A 27,493-nucleotide genomic window follows, 5' to 3' on the forward strand; every position below is an offset into this window, starting at 1 on the left:
TTCAAAGCTGAATCCTGACAGACACAGGTATGACAGTTACACATACAGCACAAGTCGCAGATATAAAACTTGATAAAATCTTATAAAGTGATCCCACCCTTCTGAACAGCACTCACATAAAGAAACAGAACGTAGCTAGGGTAGGAAAAATTTATATTATACCCGTACACATCTTTACTACCTTCGAGAGAAAACACTAATATGAGTTCTACAATTCAAATGATTTTGTCCATTTGTAAACCTTAAAAATTGGTTCACGCCTCATGTACACGTCTTGGTCCTCACCTTACCGAGGGATCATCCATATCCTTTTGTTTGTATCCATAATGTTTGTCATTTTCGTTGCCCTTTACTAGTATTGTGCTGTGTGAATACACAGCACTCCTGTGATTCTTGCTGCACTATAGACGTAGAAGACAAATGGCTTAAAACAGCCATGTGATACATACGTGTGTATGTATGTGTGTGTATGTAAATATGACTCTGTCACAGGCTACATTATTAGAGGATAATAGGTATCAATGTATTTTAAACTGAAAATACAATGAACTTATTAAATCTACATGGATACTATTTCTATAACTTCAACATATTAATACACACCTATACTGTTTACTTCTGTAATTTTTAGATTGTTTTTAAGACTCTTAGAGTTAAGCAAAATAGCCTGTTATTAATTTAATCATCATCATCATATAACTGTAAAACTTTTAAGACAGCATGCTATAGTGCAGAAGTATTTGTACAGAAGGATGGTGCCCAGAATACACAAGTGTTACCAGTTTTATATATATGCATTATATGTGTATCAGACAGAATCTACAGCCATAAACTTTTCTCTGCCTCGCTCTCTCTGTAAGGCAACTGTGGGATAACATCTTTAAGATTCGTAACTTGAGAGTACTTTGCCATGAGGAGAGGTTGGAAATGAGGAACCGTTTTCTTTTACAACTCCTGGCTTTTTTCTGTTTAAGCACTTCTGAAGTCGTGCCTCTCTTCTCACATTTAATCCTAACAGTGAGAAGATAACAGATGGCCCTTCAAACACTCTCCCTGAAAACCTCCTGGCCAGCCTTCCCCTCCATGGTGTTTTCCTCCCCCCAGTCCTGCTGGGGTCAACATTGTGGACAGTCCCGCCCCTTAAAACATGGGTCTGTGGCCTCCCCTTTCCAGTGACATGTCCTTCCTGTAGGTCTTCACTCACAGCCTCTCTGATGCCTTTTAGGATCTCGCTGACGCTTTTCTCAGGAAGCCTTTAGGGCTCCATCTGTCTTCAGGCCCCAACACCAATGTTGCAGGCGTGTTGGCCCAAGCCGGCCCTCAGCATTCCTCCTGTTCTCTCCAGGTGAGCGCTTTCAGTGGCCCACTTGGGCTCCTTTATGGCACAGAGCTTGGTTCTAAGAGTGAGCACCCCAAGATAATCAGGTTGGGACTCAGTGTTATTTCATGGCTTAGATTCAAAAGTCACATTGTGTCACTCTAAGGATAACCATCAACCCACTCAGATTCAGGGGGAGAGGGGGAACGTACAGCTCCCCACCCCCAGAATAAAATTGTCAAAATCTTATTTTGAGAAGAATGTATTGGATGGGACATGGTAGTCTGTCACACACATTTTAGTCATACTAGTAGAGGACATTTCTGTATTCTCTCATTTGGGACAAAATAGCACTACAGTTATCATTTTAGTGCATGTCCTTTGGAGAACATTCGTTAACATTTATGTAATTATCTAAGAGTATAATAACTGTGTGTTCAGTTAGGCATAACGATTAGAGCACAGTGCCAAACAATTTTCAAAACCATTTTACATTCCCATCAACCAGGAATTTACCTTTCACACTAATATTTGTAATTGTGTAGGTCGACTGCTGTTCTTGTTCAGTTGCTAAGTCTTATCCAACGCTACGACCCCATGGGCACACCAGGATTCCCTCTTCTTTACCATCTTCCGTAGTTTGCTCAAATTCATGTCCATTGAATCGGTGATGCCATCTAACTATCTCATCCTCTGCCACCCCTTCACCATTTGCCTTTAGTCTTTCCCAGCATCAGGGTCTTTTCCAGTGAGTTGGTTCTTTGCATTAGGTGGCCAGAGTATTGGAGCTTCAGCTTCAACATCAATCTTTACAGTAAATATCCAGGGTTAATTTCCTTCAGGATTGACTGGTTTGATCTCCATGTAGCCCAAGGGACTCTCAAGAGTCTTCTATAGCACCACAAATCGAAAGCATCAATTCTTCAACACTTAGCTTTATTTATGGTCCATTTCTCACATTGGTACATGACTACTGGAAAAGCCATTGCTTTGATTATACAGAACTTTGTCAGCAAAGTGATGTCTTTGCTTTTTAATATACTGTCTAAGTTTGTCATAACTTTCCTTCCAAGGAGCAAGTGTCTTTAATTTCATAGCTACAGTCATCATCTGCACTGATTTTGAAGCCCAAGAAAATAAAATCAGTCACTACTACTTCCACTTTTTCCCCTTCTATATGCCATGAAATGATGAGACTGGATGCAATGATCTTAGCTTTTTAAATGTTGACATTTAAGCCAGATTTTTCACTGTCCTCTATCACTCTCATCAAGAGGCTCTTTAGTTCCTCTTCAATATCTCCCGTTAAAGTGGTATTATCTGCATATTGGAGACTGTTGATATTTCTCTCAGGTATCTTGATTCTAGCTTGTGATTCATCCAGCTGGCATTTTGCATGATGTACTCTGCATGTAAGTTAAATAAGCAGGGTGACAATATACAGCCTTGATGTACTCCTTTCCCAATTTTGAACCAGTTTGTTCTTCCATGTCTGTTTCTAACTTTTGCTTCTTGACCTGCATACGGGTTTCTCAGGAAACAGTTAAGGTGGTTTGGTATTCCCATCTCTTTAAGAATTTTCCACAGTTTGTTGTGATCCATACAGTCAAAGACTTTAGCATAGTCAATGAATCAGAAGTAGGTGTTTTTCTGGAATTCCCTTTCTTTCTCTATGATCCAACGAATGTTGTCTCTGATTCCTCTGCATTTTCTAAACCCAGCTTGTACATCTGGAAATTCTAGGTTTATATACTGTTGAAGCCTAGCATGAAGGATTTTTCACATAACTTTATTAACATGCTAAATGAGTGCCATTGTATGGTGGTTTGAACATTCTTTGACATTGCCCTTCTTTGAGGTTGAATGAAAACTTACCTTTTCCTGTCCTGTGGCCACTGCTCAGTTTTCCAAATTTGCTGACATGTTGAATTTAGCACTTTCACAGCATCATCTTTTAGGATTTTAAATGGCTCAGCTGGAATTTCATCACCTCTGGTAGCTTTGTTCATAGTAATGCTGTATAAGGTCTGCTTGACTTTACACTCTAGGAGGTCCGGCTCTGGTGAGTGACCACACCATCTTGGTTATCCAGGTCATTAAGACCTTTCTTGTGTAGTTTTTCTGTGTATTCTTGCCATCTCTTCTTAATCTCGTCTGTTTCTGTTAGGTCTTTACATTTTCTGTCCTTTATTGTGCCTATCTTTGCATGAAATATTCCCTTGATCTCTCCACTTTTCTTGAAGAGATCTCTAGTCTGTTCAGTTCTATTGTTTTCCTCTACTTCTTTGCATTATTTATTAAGAAAGCCTTTTTATCTCTCCTTGCTATTCTCTGGAACTCTATATTCAGTTAGATATATCTTTCCCTCTCTCCTTTGCGTTTCACTTCTCTTCTTTCCTCAGCTATTTGTAAAACATCTCAGACAATCACTTTGCCTTCTTGCATTTCTATTTCTTTGGGATGGTTTTGGTCACTACTTCCTGTATAATGTCATGAATCTCTGTCCATAATTCTTCCAGCAGTCTCTCTACCAGATCTAATCGCTTGAATTCATCACTGCCACTGTATAAGCATAAGGGATTTGATTTAGGTCATACCTGAATGGCCTAATGGTTTTTCCCTACTTTCATCAATTTAAGTCTGAATTTTGCAATAAGGAGCTCATGATCTGAGCCACAGTCAACTCCAGGTCTTGTTTTTGCTGGATGTATAGAGCTTCTCCATCTTTGACTGCAAAGAGTGTAATCAATCTGATTTTGGTATTGATCATTTGGAGATGTCCATGGGTAGATTTTCTCTTGTGTTGTTGGAAAAAGGTGTTCGCTATGACCAGTGCACTCTCTTGACAAAATTCTATTAGCCTTTGACCTGCTTCATTTTGTACTCCAAGGCTAAATTTGCCTGTTACTCCAAGGATCCCTTGACTTCTTACTTTTGCATTCCAATCCCCTATGATGAAAAGGACTTTTTTTTTTTTTTTGCTGTTGGTTTTAGAAGGTCTTGTTGGTCTTCACAGAACCAACCAACTTCAGCTTCTTTGGCATTAGTGGTTGGGGCATAGACTTAGAATACTGTGATATTGAATGGTTTCCCTTGGAAACGAACAGAGATCTTTCAGTTGTTTCTGAGATTGCACCCAGGTACTGCATTTTGGACTCTTATTAACTATGAGGACTACTCCATTTCTTCTAAGGGATTATTTTCCACAGTAGTAGATATAATGGTCATCTGAATGAAATTTGCCCATTCCCATCCATTTTAATTCACTGATTTAAGATGTCGATGTTCACTCTTGCCACCTCCTGCTTGATCATATCCAATGTATAGGTTAATAGTGGCTTGCAATTCTTGCCTCCCTCTCCTGCTGACCGCTGGTATCTAACTGTCTCCCTCTCAGATCAGGTCTGGCCTAGATGAATTCCTTGGCAAATAGCCTACAACAGCAGTGAAGCTCTGGAGCTTAAAATAATAGAAAACACTGCAGCTTCTCTTGGAGCTTCTTGAAGGCCTCTCGTTTGTAGCTCTGAATGCATAAGAAAGTGTTTGTCACTCCGTTTTGTCTGACTCTTTGTGACCCCCGTGGACTGCAGCCCACCAGGCTCCTCTGTCCATGGAATTCTCCAAGCAACAATACTGGAGTGGCTTGCCATTTCCTTCTCCAGGGCATCTTCCCAACCCAGCTCTGAGTCACCATATAAATAATAGTCTGACCACCCTCAGACCATCAAGCTAGGGAGGACCGCTTGACTGTTATCAGTCAATCCCAACCTTCCAGCAAACCTTCTATGACAGTCACATGAGTGAACTTGTCTTGAATATTATCTGTTTTATACAGTAATGATGGATAACGATCATCTCTGAACATAATGTGGTTAAAAAATGATGTATTATTTCCTGTGTGTCAACTGGTTGACTGAGTGATTCTCCTGCTCTCTTTCAGGTTAACTTCTGCAATTCCAGTCAGAGGAAGGTTGGCTCCTTTACTTTGTAGATTTTTTTTTTCCTGTTCCTTCACATTTCCCCATTTCTGGAAGTTTTCTGTTGACTTTTCTATGACAGGTTTGATTGGATTAACTCATCTCTCCCATGTATTTGTCTCTAAAATCCTTACAAAACGATATCTTAGGCATATTCTCATGGTTACTACAGAGAAGTGAGAGAAAATTGTAACACACAGGTACTTCTTCAAGCCCCTCCTTGATGCCAGTCAGTCACTCTGGTCATCTTTTTCTTTTTTTCACCGAAACAAGTAGCATCAACAAGCACAAATTAGAGGAGTAAGAAAATATATTCCAATTGAGTATTTCAGTGAATTACAAAAGCCCTGGATACAGGGAGAGATGCCCAGTTGAGGTCAGCAGTGCAATCGTTCAACTGTACCTGTTTACCATGTGAAATGTTTCTTTTTCTCTAGTAATGACTTTTTTTTTTTTTTTGCTTAGAGTTGGTTTATGATTATTAGTCTAGATAGATCGATTTTATTTTTCTTAATAGTTTCATGGAATTCCTCTTTCTAGCTCTTCACATTCAACCTTCTGAGTCCATATTTTTTTCCATTTTTGTTTTTTTAGCAACAAAATGTTTTTTATTTTTTCCCAATGCTGATGCTCTTTGTGCTTTATTTGGCATATTTAATTCATTTCCATAAATAACTGATACCACTCATTTTACTTTTTCTTTTCTCTTTGGCCCATCACTTGTTGCCTTCATTTGATTAACTATGAATATGTTTTAGTATTTCATTTTGCATTCTACTATCTTACTATTTATTCATCCTTTTACTGTCCTTTTACCACCTACCATAAAGATTACAGCATGATTTTAATGTATTGAATCTAAAGTAAATTACTGTTTTTACCACTTCCCACAATACCAGTAGTACCTTCAAACCATTAAGCTCTAGTTATGCCTTTCTCAACTTTTGCATTATCATGAATATGTCTGTTGAGGTACATACTATTGGACTTTATAGGAACTCGCAATTGTTGTTTAGCAGAGTAAGTTTCAATTTTATCCATAATTGCTACCATTTGTAGGTTATTTCACTGCTTCTTGCATTTACATATTTCCACATGGAATAATTTTCTTTCTGCCAGAAGCATATACTTTGGTTTTTAAATATATATTTGTTTCTCATTTACTGACTTCTTGAGTCTTTGAGAATATCTTTGCTCTTCTCTCGTTTTTGAGAGAATTTAAGAGTATGTCATTGCTTACAGTGAATGCTCCAACTATTTTCTTCCTATGGTATACCTACTCTGCTAATTTTTATGGTTGATGTAACAGAGTACTACAGACTGGGAGCTTAAACAACAGAAATTTATTTTCTTACAGTTGTGGAGACTAGAAGTCTAACATCAAGGTGTCAGCAGGTTTGGTTTCTTCCGAGGCCTCTCTCCTTGACTTGCAAGTGGGCACATGGACCTCCTTCTGTATCTGCAGGCCCCTTTCTTCTCTATGTGTTTATGCCAAGGGAGGAAAAAAATGTCATATAAATGTTAATTAAAAGCATATAAGACAGACAAAGAGTGGGAGATGAAAATTGGAATAAAAAACAAACACAATGAATAGAAAATAGTAACAAAATAGTCAATATTAATCCAACCATACCAGTAACCATTTTGAACATCAATGGTCTATATGTACCAGTTAGAAGACAGGTTGCCAGATTGGATCAGAAAACATGATGCAAGACTATGTTGACTCTAAGAAATCTACTTTAAATATAGAGACACTTTTGACTAAAGGTAAATTGATGGAGAAAAATATTCTGTGCTAACACTAATCAGAAAATAAGCAAGAATAGCTATATTAAGAAAGAGCAGACTTCAAAGTAAAGGATAAAAAGAGCATATTACATAATGATAAAAAGGTCAGTTCTCCAACAAAAGGTAGCAATTCATAATATGTATGTGCCTAATGACAGAGCCTCAAGCTACAAGAAGCTAACACTGATAGAAATGTAAGGGGTAAGAGATTAATCTACTGTTAGAATTGAAGATTTCAATACCCTCTTTCAGAGATGGACAGATCCAGAAAGTAGAAAACCAGTAAGGGCATAGCTGAACTCAACATCACCATCAATCAACTGGATATAAATGGCATCTATATGCTACTTCATCCAACAAGAGCATACATATTTTTTTTTCAAAGTCACGTGCAGTATTCACTAAAATGGGCCACATTCTGAGCCATAAAACATATCTTCACAAGTGAAAAAGAATAAAAATTATAAAATGTCTGCTCGCAGATCTCAATGGACTTCAGCTAGAAATCAACCAAAGAAACATAACTGGAAAATTCCAACATGCAAAAATCAAACAACATATTTCTAAATTATTCATAGGTCAAAGAAGAAATCATAGGAGATATTTGAAAATATTTTGAACTAAATGTAAACACAACTTCTCTAAATTTGGTGGGTGCAGTAAAAGCAAGGCTTTGGAGGGAGGGGTGAGTAGATTAAGCATGAAGGATTTCTAAAGCAGTGAAACTTGTACATAACACTCTAATGGTAGATCCATGTCATTGCATATCCCAACCTCAGAGAAGCTTCAGCTTTTTGGAGTGATTTGTGGTTCCATACAAATTTTAGGATTCTTTGCTCCAGTTCTGCCAAAAATACCCTTGATAATTTGATAGGGATTGCATTGAATCTAGGTTGCTCTGAAGAGTATGGATATTTTAATAACATTATTTCTTCCAATCTATGAGCATGGTGTATCTTTCCATTTCTTTGTGTCATGTTCAAGAGTTTCTTGTACACTGATAAACGTATAGATATGTCTTTTATCTCCTAGGTTAAATGTGTTCCCAGATACTTTATTGTTTTAGATGAAAATAGAATTGCTTTCTTAATTTCTCTTATAGTTTGTTATTAATGTATAGACATACAACAGATTTGTGTATATTGATTTTGTGTCTTGCAGGTTTACTGAGTTTCATTGATCAGCTCTGATAGTTTTTGGTGGCAACTTTAGGGTTTTCTTTATGTATGTAATATCATGTCATCTGCTAATAGTTGACAATTTTACTTCTTTTCCATTTTGGATGCTTTTAATCTTGCCTGAGTATTGTGACTAGAATGTCCAGTACTATGTTCAATAAAAGTAGTGATAATGGACATCCTTCTCTTATTTCTGATCTTATAGGAAAAGATTTCAAATTTTCATCATAGAGTATCATGTTTGCTGTGGATCTGTCTATATCACCTTAATTATGTTAAGGTATGTTTCCTCTAAATCCGCCTCGTTGAGAACATTTGTCGTAAATTGATGTTGGATTTTATCTAATGCTAATTTTGTTTCAGCATCTACTGATATGATTCTTAACCTTTGTTCTGTTAATCTGATGTGTCACACGGACTGATTTATGGATGTTGAATCATTGTTGCATTGTTGAAATAAACCCCATTTGATCATGGTGTATGATCATTTTAGCATATTGTTGAATTTGGTTTTTTAAGACCAAATTTGAGAATTATTTGAGAATAATTTGAGAATTATTACATCATTGTTGATCAGAGTTAGTGGCCTGTGACTTTCTTTTTTTGTGATATCTTTGTCTGGTTTTATTATCAGGGTAATGACAGTTTTATAGAATGAGCTTTGATGTGTTTCTTCCTCTTATTTAAAATGGTTTGAGAAGAACAGGTGTGACTCTTCAAATATTTGGTAGAATTCTCCTATGAAACTGGACTTTTGTTTATTGGGAGGTTTTTGATTACCAAATCAATTTCATTACTAGTGATCAGTTTGTTCAGAATTTCTTTCTCTTCCTGATTCAGTCTTGGAAGATTGTATGTTATTAGGAATTTATCTGTTTCTTCTTTGTTGTTGTTCAGTCGCTCAGTCATGTCCAGCTCTTTGCGACCCATGGACTGCAGCATGCCAGGCTTCCCTTCCCATCTCCTGGAGCTTTCTAAAACTCATGTCTGTTGAATTGGTGATGCCATCCAACCATCTCATCCTCTGTCATCCCCTTCTCCTCCTGCCTTCAATCTTTCCCAGCATCAGGGTCTTTTCTAATGAGTTGTCTCTTCTTATCAGGTGGCCAAAATATTAGAGCTCCAGCTTCAACATCAGTCCTTCCAATGAATATTCAGGACTGATTTCCTTTAGGATGGACTGGTTTGATCTTTCAGTCCAAGGGACTCTCAAGAGTCTTCTCCAGCACCACGGTTTAAAAGCATGAGTTCTTTGTTGTTCAGCCATCTTTATAGTCCAACTCTCACATTCATACATGACTACTGAAAAAACCATAGCTTTAATTATATGGACCTTTTTAGGCAAAGTAATGTCTCTGCATTTTAATCTTTTTCTTCTAGCTTGTCCAATTTGCTGGCACAAAATTGTGTGTGGTAACCTCTGATGATCCTTTGTATTTCTGTGGTGTTGGTTGAATCTCCTCTCTTTCATTTCTGGTTGTATTTAATTTGTCCTGTTCTTTTTCTCTTGATTCTGGCTAAAACTTTGTCGATTTTATCTTCTCAGAGAACCATCTCTTACTTTCCTTGATCTTTTTAATTTTTTATCTCTATTTCATTTATTTCCACTCTAATTTTTATTATTTCTTTCCTTCTACTAACTTTGGCCTTTTTTTTTTTTTTTTTTTTTTTTACTTATACACAAAATTAGGGAAGGCCTTTAGACATTTGCTGGCAAAACTTCTTTACAGTTGGAATTATACCTTAATGTTATGAGAGGACATATGTCTTAAATATTTGTGTAATAGCACGTTAGTAATTTAATAAGTAATTTAGCATGATTTTGTGCCTGAAGTCTTCTAAATACCTTAATTTTCTACATAACAATAAGTAAGACTTACTATAATAAATGTCTCTAAAATATTTAAAACCGTGTCCTATTATAGTGATCATTGTAATTAATATTTTTAAACTTTTGCTTCAGATGCCAAGTTCATTGTTTTGCTAAGTGATTTTACTTTCTTTTGTGAGTCTGTAAATGTTATGAAATCAGAACAAATTGAGGGTTACGTCACTGTGTTTTTTGTTTTTTTTAAGAAGTCATAATTCTTGTGTGGTTGTATGGGGAGGGGGTAAATTGCCTTTTCTAAAAGCAATATAATGAATGTTCTTTAATTCACTCTAACTACCTGTAGTCTTCCTATGTAAATAATATTGCACTGATGGCATTCTAAAGAAAGGTTCAGCAAGTACAATAGCAATACAAGGCAGGTTACATTTAGGTGTCAAATGAATAAGCCACATAACGTCTTTAGGAAACTAATTACCTTCAGGCCAGGAGAACAGAGGAGTCCTAAAACAGGGGTTTGAAGGTTAAGTTTAAAACACAGTCTGTCTCCCAACATTTTAAAATTTGGTTTGCATAAACTGCTAAATATTCACAAGGGGCATTTTATTCTTTAGCCGTAAATCTAATGCCAAGGAGAGTTCATAAAACTGCTGTGGCAAGTTCCAACTTGTCACCACAATGTACTCTTCGAAACCTGAGTGTAAAACAGACTGTTATAAAGGTTTTATGTTTCCTCACAGGAACAATGTTGCAATTTGACATTATATGGTAGACCAAGCAGCAAATAAATCATAGACATGACTGAAAATATGTCATAAAGTAAGGGATACAGCTATAAATTTGTGCAATTTTAAATGATAAAATTATGCTCCATGTTCTATGCAATGGGCACAAATGTACCATGCACTCTGATAATTCACAGGCCCCGGTGAATCATAAAAGCAGGGTATATAAGATACAATTCTACTGTAGTCCAAATTTGAACTGGCTATGAGATTTATCTAATTTTCCTCTGCTGCTTATGTCTGGAAGATTGGAGGAACTCGATCCCTTCTTTACCCTCCTCTTTGCATTTCCCCCCAGTCTATCACTGTGCTTCCCACCCCCTCCCCCATGTGCCTGAAACAGTTAACTGTGAATTTCAAGTTAACTCATCTCACTAAAAGGATCATTAAAGGGCGAAACTGAGATGCGTCACAGACCACCGTATGGCGACTGTGAGGCTGCTGTTTAGACACTCCATTGGTGGTGGAGTCACTCGTTGTGTCTGGAGCTCTCAGCCCCATGGAATGTAGCCTGACAGGCTCTTCTGCATCCTGTTCCCAAATGGAAGAGGATTATTGTTGTTCAGTGGCTCAGTCGTGTCTGACTTTTTGCGACCCATGGAATGAAGCATGCCAGGCTTCCCAGTCCTTCACTATCTCCTGGAGTTTGCTCAAACTCATGTCCATTGAGTCAATGGTGCTATCTAACCATCTCATCCTCTGTGAGAGGATGGAAGGAGGGTATCCATGTGCTAGAGCTTGCCTACATTTGTGTGCAGTTTGTTTACCTTTTGAAAGGTAGTGGCATGGATAAAGGAAGGAAATTTCTCTTTGAATCACTAAACAATGTGAAAATACCCCCAGATCTCTTTCCCTCTTCTATTTGCTCAAGGGATAGTCTTGCCAGATGAGAGGCAGAAAGACGCAAGCTAAAAAACTGTTGATTTAAAATACATGATGGATAAGGGGAATGCCCCTAGTAGCTGAGATATCTGTGAGCACACACCTATTGAGAGCCATCAGAATCAAGCAGATGGGGCAGAGGCTCACTGTTTGACTACAGAGCTCAGACTCAGCATGGTGCTGGCCAATGAAGCCCTCAGGGTTAAAAGAACCTAGAGAACCTATGGACTCTCAGATCTTTCTTCCCAGAGGGGGCTCTCCTTGGCTTCCCAGTTTCTTCCTGCCTCCAGTGCCTTGGGGGTCTTTCTGCCTAATTGCAACTTCCTAAACTGGAGTGAACTGCCTTGAAATGTGATCTGTTTAGAAGCAAGGATTCTGAAGCTGAATGATTGTTGTTAAAAGAACTACAAAAGCAGAATAATACAATTGAGAATGAATGTGTGGTCTCACACAAAAGTCCTGGAGCTCTTCCTTTATGGATTGAAAGCCTGTGTCTTCCTTGACCTAGAATTAAAGTGACCTCATTTTCAAAAGTAAGTAAGCCAAGAAGTTTGATAATGTTTGTTTTGTCCTAAGGGAGGAGGTTGTAGAGGTTAAAATGGTACAGAATACACAGTTTCAGACAAAGATAGGAGTTTGTGGAGATTGAAGTGAGAAGTATGCTACTAGTGACAGGAAGCTTCCTTAGTCCAGTGAAATACTTCAGAAATGGCTGGGCCTGTGAGTGTCCAATTTACTATTAATATTTTTTCTTTGCAAAATTGATCTGTGTTCAAAGATGATTTTCCCTTTTCTGGTTCACTCTCAAAGAGACTTTTTTTTTTTTTTTAACTGAATTTTGTGTGAGTTGGTTAGACTTTTTTTTTTTTTTTTAATTCTGAAATTTTAAAAAGATGCTCACTCTGGGGAAAGTTTCATGTCTTTGAAAGATAATTTAAAATAGCTTCTTAATAGGTCTCAAATGTCTTCTTAACTTAAATATTTATACGTAAGATCTTGCTGAATTCCTTAAACAGAACAAAAGAACCAGCTTGTATACCAAGATATTCTAGGTCCTGTAGATAATCTTGGAAACTAATCCTGTGATTCTCAGTTATCTGTAGGTGGTGCTATTAGGGGAAGCACACTGATTGAAACCGCCCACCCTGGCCAGGCACCATAGTAACCATTTGCATGAGTTGTTTTATGACAGGCGATCCTGATAAGGAATAGAGAACTAATAAGCCACCACCAACCTGAAGAGTTCGGGAAAGGTCGAAAGGAGACACCGCGTGTCCGTCCACTTCCCAGAATCCCTCTTGCTAGCATCCATCTTGGCTGAGCGATGCGTGCACCACCAGGAAAGACTCTGAATTAGAAGGACTGGCCAAAGACCACCTGGAAACTAATCCCATCACCATAAACCCGAGACTGTGAGCCATGTGACAGAGCAGTCTTCCTGGGTTCCCTCACCCTCCTGCTCTCCACCCAGACGCCCTTTTCCAATAAAACCTCTTGCTTTGTCAGCACATGTGTCTCCTCGGACAATTCATTTCCGAGTGTTAGACACGAGCCCAGTTTCAGGCACTGGAAGGGGTCCCCTTCCTACAACAGTGCTGTCTGTGGTAAAGAGCCTGCCTGCCAGTGCAGGAGACACACAAGACAGGAGTTCGACCCCTGGGCCCAGAAAATCCCTTGGAAAGGAGATGGCTACCCTCTCCAGTGTTCCGGCCTGGAAAGCTCCATGGACAGAGGAGCACAGTGTGCTGCACTGCAGTCCATGGGATCACAAAGAGTCAAACATGACTGAGCGCCCGCGCGCGCACGCACGCACGCACGCACACACACGTGTGTGTGTGTGTGTGTGTGTGGCACTTGATTTATTCCTTCCAGGCAGCAGGTGTATTTCAAAGAACTCTTCAGTTTCCTTTGAATTTTGACCAGTATGCTCTTCTTTTTGGTTTATCAGCTTTTTCTTATACATTCAGACTAAGCAAGCATATTCTTCATTATGTTCTAACGATCAACTCTCTTCAGTCTCATATCTTTCGTTTTAAGTAACCAAAGTATGATCTGATTTCACCTATCCCCAAATTAAGCACAGATACACACACACGTAAACTAAAAGACAATTTTAAGAATGCTTACGTTTTCCTAGACCCTAGTTTCTGAGCTTGCTACAAACCATCGAGGGACAGGTGTGTACATCTGTGCTGCCTCCGCCCTCGATTCTCTGGAGAGAGGACCTGCATCTCTCTGGGAACTGGCCTTCTGTGTAAATTGCTTTTCTGATGATGTGGTTTTTACCTTTGCAGCTGACAGATTCCATCACCCTCCTCCTCCTGTTTTATTTCTCTGCAGCATGTGCTGTTGCCTATACCTCTCTGAAATTCTGCAGTCTTCTCTGACAACATGTTCCATACTTCTACTTCTTCACATGCTGTCTTGCAACTTTTTCTTGCTCTCTAACATGGATCTCGCCCAAATATTCTGCATTTCTTTGTTTCTTCTGTTCAACACCCTCACCCTTATTGATCTTACACACTCAGTGGGTTTTGGTTTCTTCACAGAAATGGGTCCCAAACATACATCCTTGGGCTGATTTCTCTAAGACTCATCTTCCTTCATGCCTGCTGGGAATTTCTATCTAGTTATCTTCTCAACAGCTTTCTGCCTGAGAGACATTTGCTTTTTTTCCCCACTCTATCAGTCTGAATCCTACCTGTTTTCTAAAACTCAGTTGAGATATCAACCCCACTGTGAAATTCTCTGGTTTAAATAAACTCTTCTTCATTTGTGCTACTTTGTACCTATTTCTGAAATATATGACAAGCATTCTTACACTTAGTAAATGTGTTTATCACTATGAAATGTGAAGTGAAAGTGATAATCACTCAGTTGTGTCTGATTCTTTGCAATCCCATGGACTGTAGCCCACCAGGCTCCTCTGTCCATGGAATTCTCCAGGCAAGAATACTGGAGTGGGTAGCCATTTCCTTCTCCCAGAGATCAAACCCAGTTATCCTGAATTGCAGGCAGATATTCTCTGAGCCCCCAGGAAGCCCGTTTATCACTATAACAGTATTTTTAAATTTACTGAAGAAAAAATATTCTAAAAGAGTAAAGTTAAATATTCAGTTAGAAATCATTTTAGTAATATGCATGTAAATGTATGTGTATATTAGAATTAGATTGATATAAATGGTCCAGATTTTTTCATTAGAATTTGTGAAAACGCTAACAGTAGTAAGATATAATGATCTTAAAAGTGAACCAAGTGCCAAGATTGGCCTTAGTTTGCAAGTATAGATACCCTCTCCAAAGAATTTTCTTTACTGGAGATATTTGGTCTATATATTATGTTTAAAGCTGAGTCACATAATCTAAATATTAAAATGTAAGCACGCCATATTCCTTTAACATCAAAAGGATACCATCTCTATGTGAGATGCATGCATTTCACAGAAATTCTCAGTTATTAATGTTGATACAAAATTTACATTTTAATAGCACCACAAGAATCAGGGTGTACACAAAAGCAGCCTCCATAAAGAATAGGTAACAACTTTATGTGGCAAAATATGAGGATGTCTTTTCATTCTCCCAATGTTCATTTATAACTTAATGCTCTGATGCCACCTCACTGTGGGGGGGAAAACCCAAAACACATACCATACTTGCTGCTAATTCACATCTTCATTCATGTTTTGTTTACTTGGTTTCTCATCCCAACCTAATATGCTAATGTGCTATTTCAGTTTGATATTGAGATAATACTACATTATGAATCGTTATCAATAGCCCAGTTGGCATCTCCATATGAGTTCAAAATAAGCATGTCTTATCTCATTGCAGTTGTAATGCTGGTTTTGTTGTAACATACATACTAGTGCTATCTATCAGATACTTGTTGTCATAAATATATAAATACATCATGTCTGTGGACCAATGATACTTCCTAAAACGCAATACACATAAGTAAACAGCCCCCACAGCAGTGTGAAGGGACCCCAAACAAGGCACCATTGTGTAGAAACTGACCCTTAGTTTGTGTATTTGTACCTATTGTATTTGCATTTGTACCTATTGTATGGATGACACCTATCTCATAGACTTTTTTATAGCACACATGAAATAAATATATCCTAAAATTTAGCATCATTATTCAGTACATCTTAGTTTTCTTTTTCCCAAGAACACTTAAGAAATTTCCAGACTCACTTTTGTCAAGAACATTTTCCTAAGGTTTGAGCTCAGAGATCAATGTTTTTTTCTATAAAGTATTAGATGATGCATATTTTAGGCTTGTAGGCCTTATGTATAACCTCCACTGTGACTATTTAATTGTATCAAAAAAGTTGCCATAGACTAGATAATATGCACATGAATGAGCATGACTATGTTCTAATAAAACTTTATTTGCGAAAAAGAGAGGGCTTGATTTGGTCCATAGGCCATAGTTACTGACCTCATTTCTTCTTTAATACATGGAGGAGTTATATTAGTCTATTTCAATTATGTTTTTATGCCCTGACCCAGACAAAGAGAATTGCCTAGTAAGGTCACTTGATTTAATTCTTTATGAAAACTCACTTGTGCTTCTATTAAGGCTGAGGTTAGAAGAAACCTTCTGAAGGCTTCTCCTTGACAATATATATCTCTAAAACTTTGATCTTTCCCTCTCTTCCTCATCTTTGGTCCAAACTGATAATTTTTATTTCTCTTAGGGAGAAGATACATTTAACTTCTATTGAGATTATTTAGACATTTTTTTCTTATTTTATTGAAAAAAATTTGTAAATATGTTTCATATAAGTAGCCCCAAACTGTATTTTCTAAGCTAATCTTTTCTTTCTAATCAAATGAAATGTCTCAGACCAGCATTCTTCCTATTGAGGGGGTGCACAGTGCTACAGGTTTTGGGGCATTTCAAAAACCCTATATCCTCATGGTCTGCCACCCTGTGAATTCTTGCTCAGGCAAAATTATCAACCCTATTACAGCCCAGAGCTGCTGTTCTACAAGGTGCCATTAACTCGAGTTTGAGGCCTGAAGCAATCTTAAAAGAAGGCTTTGGGGCAATGTAGGCAGTCCACCATGTACCATGGGAGAGAAGTTAATTTGACTTTCATAATTAAAAACAAAAACAAAAAAGCAATATACTGTCGTGAAGTTTCCCAGCCCTGGGCAAGGATGCTTACCAAAATCCATCAGTATGAGAATAAAAGTTACTTTGCCATTTTAAATAATGTGCTTTTCTCAAGGGGTATTTGCTACATCTCACTCATTCTTCCTTCAGAAAGAGTTATTTCTTGTTTTAGTCTTATTATGAATATAGAAGATCTAATGCATAAAACAAGGCAACTGAAGTCAAAACAATAATATTCAGTATATATAGAAAATTGCACACCAGCAGCATAACATCAAATATAATGTTTTTTAAAAAATGAGAAATAGATACAGTGATAGGTATGAATATACAACTTATTGTATTGTTCATTCCATTGAATTAAGTATATGGGAATCATAGATACGGAATTAGCTACTGCAACTTTGTTTCGGAAGAATAAGGACATGAGAAATAAAAAAAAAAAATAGACATTCAAGTGAAAATCAAAGTAACTTATCCTTCCGTTAGGTTTTGTACTATCATTCTGGATTTCAAGGACTCACAAAAACAGGAAGCAAGTCTATAGTGATTATCTCAGCATGGTACAAACACCCCTCACATACACCTCGGGCAAGGTACGTACTGGCATGGAGGGAACCTTGCTTTGGAATCGTTTTCATGCTACACCAGTCTACTCTTCACACATTTTGTTCTCAACGAGCGGTTATTAATCCAGAAAAACCATGTCCCATAACCTGCTAAGTTCAATGTGTCCTTACTGCTTTCATGGCTTGTATTCAGTTGCAGCAAAACTTTGTTGCTAGGCTTATTTGTAGCATATTTGTAAAAAAAAAAAATACATGATTGATTCCCAAGTAAAAAACAAACAAAAAATGCCAAATACACAAAAGGGTATTGGAAAAAGGTTTGTCACCTACAGTTATTATCTAAACACTAATAAGATAATGGTGATCAATTGCTTATTTTTTATTGCATCTTCTGAAGGGAATATTAATGTTATCAGAAAGCATAATCACAACTTTTTCTGATAGAAACCCTTCTCAGCTCTGAGTCTGTAACTCTTAGGTAAATGTATAGAATGTCAGTAATTTCTGAAAGGAGCCCTCAGAAATTCACCCTTTCCCAGGGGCTTCTGGGTCTTCCCAGGTTCTAGTGGGAACTTTCTAGCTGAGTTTATTTATAGAACTTGTTGGAAGATAATCTGAAATTCAGACACTTTAGAACAGGAAGATGCTAGTATCTCTTTCCACAAAGACATCTTATTGTTGATGGTGCAGTTGATTATTACAGTATGAGAACAATGTGGAGCCCAATCAACAGTGATTTCCGCTTTCAGAGACTGACAGGGGTGCTGTTACCAATGAGCAAAAAGTCACCCATTTTGTTTTAACTGAAGTGCTGTCATGACCACATCCAGACACAAACTTACTGACAAAAGCTTATAGGTGCCTATTATGTGTCAAGCATTGCTTAAGCAGATGAGACATATCAGTTTTAAAAGATGCACCAGAAACAGTTCATTGAAATGCCCATGAACTACACAAACCAAAGGTTCAATGTCAGTTTGTTTGCAATTTCCTTACATTGTCGAATTAGTATATTCTTCACTAAAGAACAATGAGAAATTCCTTGTTTCGTCTGCTTTCATGTTTGGTGATTAACTGTTTTTCAGCATTTAGACCACTGACCTAAAAATTAGATTATTGACCTAAAAATAATTATTTCATTTTATAATTTTTTCTCTTATTATGCAACTTGCACATAGTTGTTCTTTGTGAATTTTCAGATTAATGTTGAGTTCATTGTGCATATATTTTTTCTTTTAATTTTCCATATATTATAACAAAAAACAAACTTTTTTAATTCCTAGAGAAAAATACCCATCTTCTATTTATCTATCTATCCATCCATCCATGCTCTATGAATATTTTTGAGGACTCCATTTACCAGTGTTATGTTCACTTACTAGCCTAATCTGATTATTGAGTGTAATTTTACTGATTGAAAATGCTTTAGGTCAGAAGTTCTTCCCTTTCTGAAAATGCATTAGAGAATTTCTAATTGACAAGCTCTGAAATTTGTTTCATATTCCAGTAGAATTTTGCCAGCAAAGAAAATCAGGGAAGGGCTGAAACAACCATGACTCCATGAAGCTCAGATGACACTTGCACAAAATGAGCTTCAATTCAGTTGCATTTATGAGTAAGAATTAGTTTTCTGGCCTTTGGCTCCAGATGATGGACTGCTATAATTAGACTTTAAAGTCCTGCATGTGATTAAATCTGGGATCCTTTGATTCTCCTCATCAAAATACATTATACATGTTTTGAAGTTCTCTCACTATTCGCCTTCAAGCTTTTGTGTTTCTCTCTTTATGTTTTCTCAAACATTTTAACAGGATGTCTGTTTTGAGTCCCATAAATATAAATACCTTGGGGACTTTTTTAAATAAATGAGATAAGAATTAGTATGATGGTTCCTCTCCTGATTTTTTTAATAGGATGTTATGATATTTGCAAAAACTTCTAAGGTTCATAAAGTAGGTACAGGAGAGGAAAAGTTTAGAGAAGGTTACTCTGTAAGAGGAAGTTTTTTTAACATCGAAAGATAAAGAAGGCAAACGGTCCTCCCAAAATTAAAAAGGGACAAAGCCAGTAAAGTAAAATATCTTTTTCTTATGCACAGCCCCTGGAGTATTTTACTTGCTTAGGAAGTGTTCATTTAGTTAGAATTATAGTTGTGTGATAGAATTATAGATAATTATATAATGATATAATTTATTATGATAATGAAAATGCCTCAGAGCTGGTGAACAAGTAATCAGCAATATTAAGATTTTCCTGGAGGTGTCTCTAATTCCAACATGCCTTTTTAAAAAAAAATTTTTATGTAATATTAATTTTGTAAGAATATGGGCTTAATAAAAGAAAATGCTAAAGAAATGAAAAGAAAGTGGTGATTTATATATATATGCATAAATGCTTTTTTCCTTTTTTGTTTATTGTAAAATATACATAATATAAAATTTACCATTATAACCATTAAGTGTCGAGTTCAGTGTTATTAAATTGCATTGATATTGTTGCACAGCCATCACTAACATCCATCTCCAGAACTTTCTTCTTCCAGCACTAAACAACAACTTCCTATTCCTCTCTCCTTCTAGCCCCTGGCAGCCACCATTCTGTTTGTCTCTGTGGAGTGGACTACTTTAGATATGCAGTATAGGTAGAATCATAAAATATTCTGTTGTGATGGACTTATTTACTTAGCACAAAGTCTTTAAGGTACCTGCTGTAGTGCGTATCAGAATTTCCTTTTAAAGGCTGGATAATATTCCATTGTATGTATGTACCGCATTTTCTGATCGTGGACACTTGGTTTGGTTATATCTTTCGGCTATTGTGAGTAATTCTGCTATGAACATGGTTGTACAGATATCTGTTTGAGTTCCTGTCTCCTTTTGGGTATAGACCCAGAAGTGGACTTCCTGGATAAAATAATTCTGTTTTCATCAGTTGTTTGTGGAACTACCATACTGTGTTCCACAACATTTGCACAGTTTACGTTCATGGGTTCAGTTTTCTCTGCACTCTAGCCAATCATTGTTACTTATTTTTTGCTTTTTGCTTCTATTTTCAGTAACAGGCATCCTTGTTGGTAGGGTATCTCAGTGATGGTTTTTATTTCTATCTTGCTGATGAGTAGTGATATTTTTTGACTGTTTGACATGCTTTCAATTGTTTGACATACAATTGATCAAGGCAATCTCTTATAATCCTTTTTCATTTTGTAGAATCATTGGTAGTCTTTTTTAAATTTCAGATTCTGTTTGAAACTATTTTGTTGTGGTGGTTGGTCAATCTGGCTAAGTTTGTCAGTTTTATTGGCTCAAGAATTAAACCTTGCCTTCATTGTGTCTCTCTATTGAATTTCTAGTCTCTTATTTTGTTATCTCTGCTCTAATCTTTATTAATTCCTTCTTTCTGCTACCTTTGGGTTTCTTTCCCTGTAAATTCTTCTTTGATCTATTTAGAGTCTGTTGTTTAACTTCCACATAATTGTGCTGCTGATTTCCAATGTCATTCCACTGTGATTAGAAATGATTTTTTCGAATAATTTTATGATTTAAACTTTGGCATTTATTGAGACTTATTTCGTGCCACAGGAGTCCTGCTCTTCAGTATGTTCCCTGAGCACTTGATGAAAATGTGTGTCAGCCTGTTGTTGGGTAGAATGTTCTGAATGTGTCTATTGGCTCTGATGAACTGTGATATTATTCAAATCCTCCATTTCCTTGTCGATTTTCTGTTTGGTTGCATAGCCATTATTGAAAGTGGAATACTGAATTCCCCTATTGTTACTGTATAGGAACTTGTCCTTTCAATTCTTTCAATGTTTGCTTTATTTCGGAGGACTGATGGGTAGTCTTCACATATATATGGTCTTTTAAGAGCATTAAGCTTAGTTTTCCACAACACACATTTGATTAAGAAATACCTGGGTGAATCACATAAATTCAAAACCAGTCTCACCTGTCATAGGCAAAGCTGTGTGGAAAGAGCACAACCAAGTCTAGGTAAGCGTGCAGCCAACCGGTGGGAGGAGACACAGGCCTGTTCTGGAAAAGGCATTGGGGGCTGTAAGCTCGCAGTGCGCCGTGGATGTCAGCTGTCATGTTCTGCAGAGAGAGTCTGTGCACTGTCTCACCTGAAGGCAGGAGTAATTCAAATACAATTTTTCACAACAGAATTGTAGAAGCAGACTCAAAACCAAGAGAAAATTGCAGAGATGCTAAAGACGAAACTAGAAACCTCAGAGTACACAAGGATGAGATGGTTTAAAAATACTGCAGCTAGAGGGCTGACATTGCCTCTGTTATGTAGAGTCCAGGCATTACTTCCCACTGAAAAGTTCAGACTGGGAATGACAAATCTAGTAAATTATAAAATCGACAAATGCAGATTCTTTTTTTAAACTGGCAATCTTCTGATTTTCTTTTTTTATGGAATATGTTATTGTTTGATTTATTTTTTAAACTATGCCCATGGTTGCTGGAAAAAGTCAACTATGTTCTTGCTTGGGAAAATGTTCAGAGCATGTTTATCCTCCTGCTAAGCTTCCTGCGAAGAGTTGACTCATTGGAAAAGACCCTGATGCTGCGAGGGATTGGGGGCAGGAGGAGAAGGGGATGACAGAGGATGAGATGGTTGGATGGCATCACTGACTCTATGGACATGGGTTTGGGTGGACTCCGGGAGTTGGTGATGGACAGGGAGGCCTGTCCATCTCAGGTGTGCTGAGATTCATGGGGTCGCAGAGTTGGACATGACTGAGCGACTGAACTGAAGCTTCCTGGATGAAGACCTGGAAGATGGTCTGTGGTGGCAGCTGGCATCTCCCATCGCACTCTGCTCAGTACCTTGTCCTGAGTGTCCAGGAGAGATTGTCTTTGGAAATCTTTTAATCTGTCTACTATGGAGTTCATTTTTAAAAACATAACTCTCATCAAAAGTGTTTCTTGCTTTGATCCTAGAGATAAGAGCATTTCAGATGGCTTTCTACCTAGATGAAGTTGTGTTTGGAATTTTAAGAAGTCACGTGGTTGGACTGGGCTGTTACTAAGGAATGTGATACTAACACTGGGTTTACCTTGTCAGAGCAAATGAGTTTTGAGGGAGAAACATTTAGAAGTAATTAGAAATGCTTCATAAATCATCTAGAGATAAGTCACTTAAATTGCATCTTTTTTAAAAATTATTTTATCTTTAATTGGAGGATGATTACTTTGCAATAGTGTGATGGTTTCTGGCATACATCAACATAAATCAGCCAAATGTATACACATGTCCCCTCCCTCTTAAACCACCCAACCACCTCATTCCCAATTTCACCACTCTAGGTTGTTACTTAGCACCAGTTTTGGGTTCCCTACATCATAAAGAAAATTCCCATTGGCTGTCTATTTACATATGGTAGTGCATATATTTTACTACTACTTTCTGAAGTCATCCTACCCTCTCCCAAACTTTAGAATCTAATTTTTTAGTTGGACTTTTTAAAGAACATGACCAAACTATAGAATGCCAAATTACAATACTTTCCAAATGGGATCTCAATTGTACTTTAGAGAAAAACTTGCCGAATTGTTTGAAGACTTCAAAGGTGATGAAACGTGGAAAATGGAACTAGCTGATTCCACTGACACACAATAGAATGCACTTGAAAACTTAGTTGTAGGGCAGATGATTCCACAGGAAAACAATAAAACTTCACCATTTTGGAAATGTCAAGTTAGTGCATACTGTAAACAATAACATTTTTTTTTCCTTTTCTGAAAAAGACCCAAAGAAATTATTCTTGAAAAAATTTTAACTGATGCTACCAAGTTCTGTGACAGCAAACATATTCTTCTACAAAAATTTAAAGCAGCTGAGGAAAGAATATAATGGTAGGAATGAACCTCTGAAAATGCTACTTGAGAAAAAGGAATTTGTTGTTTAGTCACTCAGTCGTGTCCGGATTTTTGCAAACCAGGGACTGCAGCACACCAGGCTTATCCTGTCCTTTACTATTCTCCCAGAGTCTGCTCAGACTCATGTCCATTGAGTTAGTGATACCATCCAACTAGCTCATCCTCTGCCATCCCCTTCTCCTCCCACCTTCAATCTTTCCCAGCATCAGTGTCTTTTCCAATGAGTCAGCTCCTCGCATCAGGTGACCGAAGTATTGGAGCTTCAGCATATTCAGGATTGATTTCCTTTAGGATTGACTGGTTTGATCTCCTTGCAGTCCAAGGAACTCTCAAGAGTCTCCTCTAACACCATAGTTTAAAGGCATCAGTTCTTCGGTGCTCAGCATTCAATATGGCCCAACTTTCACATCCATACATGACTACTAGAAAAATCATAGCTTTGACTATATAGACCTTTGTCAGCAAAGTAATGTCTGACTTTCAATATGCTGTCTAGTTTGGTCATAACTTTCTTTTCAAGGAACAAATATCTTTTAATTTCATGGCTGCAGTCACCATCTGCAGTGATTTTGGAGCCCAAGAAAATAGTCTGTCACTGTTTCCATTGTTTCCCCATCCGTTTGCCTTGAAGTGAGGGGACTGGATGCCATGATCTTTGTTTTTTGAATATTGTTTTAAGCCAGCTTTTTCACTCTCCTCTTTCAGTTTCATCAAGAGGCTTTTTAGTTCCTCTTCAATTTCTGTTATAAGAGTGATGTCATTTGCATATGTGAGGTTATTGATATTTCTCCCGACAATCTTGATTCCTGCTTATGCTTCATCCAGCCTGACATTTCTCATGTTGTACTCTGCAGATAAGTTAAATAGGCAAGGTGACAATATACAGCTTTGATGTAATCCTTTTCTAATTTGAAACCAGTCCATCATTCTGTGACCAGTTCTAACTGTTGTTTTTTGATCTGCAAAGAGGTTTTTTCAGGAGGCAGGTAAGATGGTATGGTATTCCCATCTGTCAGAATTTTCCACAGTTTTTTGTGATCCACACAGTCAAAGGCTTTAGCATGGTCCATGAAGTGGAAGTAAATGTTTTTTTCTGGAATTCTCTTGCTTTTTCTAAGATATACTGGATACTGGCAATTTGATCTCTGGTTCCTCTGCCTTTTCTAAATCCAGCTTGAACATCTGGAAGTTCTTGTTTCACGTACTGTTGAAACCTAGCCTGGAGAATTTTGAGCATTACTTTACTAGCGTGTGAGATGAATGCAGTTGTGCACTGGTTTGAACATTCCTTGGCATTGCTTTTCTTTGGGATTGGAATGAAAACTAACCTTTTCCAGTCCTGTGGCCACTACTGAGTTGTGGACTACTTAAAAATATTGAATGAAGCAAACAATCATGTATCTGATTATCCTTGACTACTAGACACATTCTCTGAAAAAGACAAACCTGTTTTTAAAAAAATATTTTTAATTGGAGGATAATTGCTTTACAATATTGTGTAGGTCTCTGCCACACATCATTATGAATCAGCATTGGTATACATATTTCCCCTCCTTCATGAACCTCCCTCCCACCTCCCACCCCATCCCACCTCTCTAGATTGTCACAGAACACAGGCTTGGGTTTGCGCTCCCTGCATCATAACAGCAAATTCCCACTAGCTGTCTATTTTACATATGGTAATATATATGTTTCCATGCTACTGTCTTAATTTGTCCCACCCTCCCCATCCCCCACTGTGTCCAAATAGGTTCATCAGTACCATCATTCTAGATTGCATATATATGTGTATACATACGATGTTTGTCTTTCTCTAACTTAACTTCACTCTGTATGATAGGCTCTAGGCTCATCTACCTCATTGGAACTAACTCAAATGTGTTTCTTTTAATGCTGGAGTAATATTCCATTATGTGTATGTACCACAGCTTATTTATCCATTCATCTGTCAAGGAACATCAACAGTTCTTTGTGGTAGATTGAGTTACATGTGGCAAGAGATAGAGACAGAAAGAGTCCAAATAGAGAAAGATGTAATCTTGAGGATATCAATTTGGGGAAGATATAATAAATCTAAAGGCTGACCCGAAGTAAGAAAAGGTATCTAAGTAAAGATATAAAACGTTAACTACAAGTTATAAAGATAAGTGAGATTTTGCTTGGAATCAAGAGCAAAGATATTTTCATGAGCAAGTGATAAAAATAACAGATGATCTACATTTATTTTATCAAGCAACTCTGCTATTTCTAATGATATTAAACGCAAATAGACAAACTTTGGGTTTGACAGAGGCTTCCTTAAATGAAGATAATACACTGCATGCTTTAAGATCATGTACCCTATATTTCATCAATATTTTAGTAACAAGCAATTTGCTTATTTGGGGTTTAATGATAGCAATTATAAATTAATGAACTTGTATTGAGTATTTGTTCAATTTTAAAGACTGAGCAATATTTCATAGACTTAAGTTTTATTCTCACTTCGTCTTTGAAACAACCTGTCCAGGATTTAAAACGCTGGTACCAAGTTAAGACTAGACTCAACTTCAGTCACTTGGAAGGTAGTAGCGTATTTACTTAGATACAGCTATTTCAAAATCTTCACAGGAGGTTACGATGCTTTGATTTTTTTGCTTCATGTTTCTGAAGACAGGAACTTATTTGACTATATAAATAATAATAGGGTCATGAACAACAAAGGTCCTCACTTCATCTGATCAAAAATATCTATTTATGAAAAAAATAGCCAATTATTTTCTAGCCTTCTGTTTTCAATGAAAGAGATTTGAAGTGCATACTTTTATTCATCTGTTTGCTTCTTTGTTTTCTGTCTCATGTCTGTAGCATTTTGGCAGAAGGCATTGTAAAATGTTGGGTATTGCAGAATTGCTATGAGGCTGGAAATATATTGAAGTGAATTCTCATGTAACATAGCTACAGTATGAAAAGTTCAAAGAACCTACACAGTTATAACAAAACAAGAGTTTCTGACACTGGGAGAAAACATTTTTCTCAGAGTGTCAAGTTGGGAGAAAAAAGACACTTCAAAATTTTAAGAAATAAATATTTCATATATTTTTGCTTTTTTGCTTGAATTTAATGATGAAGAATCATGCTACAGATATAAATGTTTCCATCATGTCTCTGATAATTTGCTTAAAGATATAATACATGTACTTTTCCCTCAAAGCCTTGTGTAGAAACAGCTATTTTCTTGTACTTTCAAAACTACAATAATATAAAACATGCAGTAAATTAGATTCATCTTTGTGCTTTGCTTAAAGTCCCTTTTATATATAAAAGTAAACCATACCTTTATTGTAAAGGCAGACGAAGTTCCCCTAGACTAATGCTATTTTCAAAATTATTAAAAAAATTAAGGACAAATATGTCTTTGATATTGGGCTTCCCTGTTGGCTCAGCAGTAAAGGATCTGCCTGCAATGCAGGAGACGTGGGTTCACTCCCTGAGTTGAAAAGATTCTGGAGAAGGAAATGGCAACTCACTCCAGTATTCTTGCTTGGGAAATCCCATGGACAGAGGAGCCTGGTGGGCTACAGTCCATGTAATCACAAAAGAGTCAGACATGACTAAACAACAACCCCACCACCGCCACCATCTTTGACATCAGTAGTGAGTACCTAGAAAGTCAAATGTTAGAAAAATTATTTCTAGAGATTTAGAGATGATTATTACTCTTAGAGTTTTAAAATCGAGTTACCCATGTATATTTTTCCTTCAGTGTCACAGTTGCAGAGTTTAATCACTGTCTCTACATAATGTGGAGTTGAGTTTTATTTTCCATTGGCTGCAAAAAGGTCAGAACAGATCGGACTGAATTTGATGAATTTGTGAAGTGAAAAACATTAAATTCATTCATTGCTGCTGCAGGCTGCAGAAGTACTTAAATGGAGCAGCAGAGAGAAAGAGGACCAGTAATCAGATAAGCAGAGAGCTCTAATTAAAGATGTAAAGCAAGGGGAACACAGGTTGCAGGCAGCACAGGGGCAGGAAAGATACTCAGGGTCTTCAAACACAAACTCAGGGTCAAGGGATAGGAGAGCAGGTGAGTCAACAGTGTCCCACTGCTGTTGCTAATTAACTAGTCATCTCAAAATAGAGTGGTAAAATAATCATTATATGGAG

The sequence above is a fragment of the Cervus elaphus genome, chromosome 32 (assembly GCF_910594005.1).
Source record: "Cervus elaphus chromosome 32, mCerEla1.1, whole genome shotgun sequence".
NCBI classification, from domain to species: domain Eukaryota; kingdom Metazoa; phylum Chordata; class Mammalia; order Artiodactyla; family Cervidae; genus Cervus; species Cervus elaphus.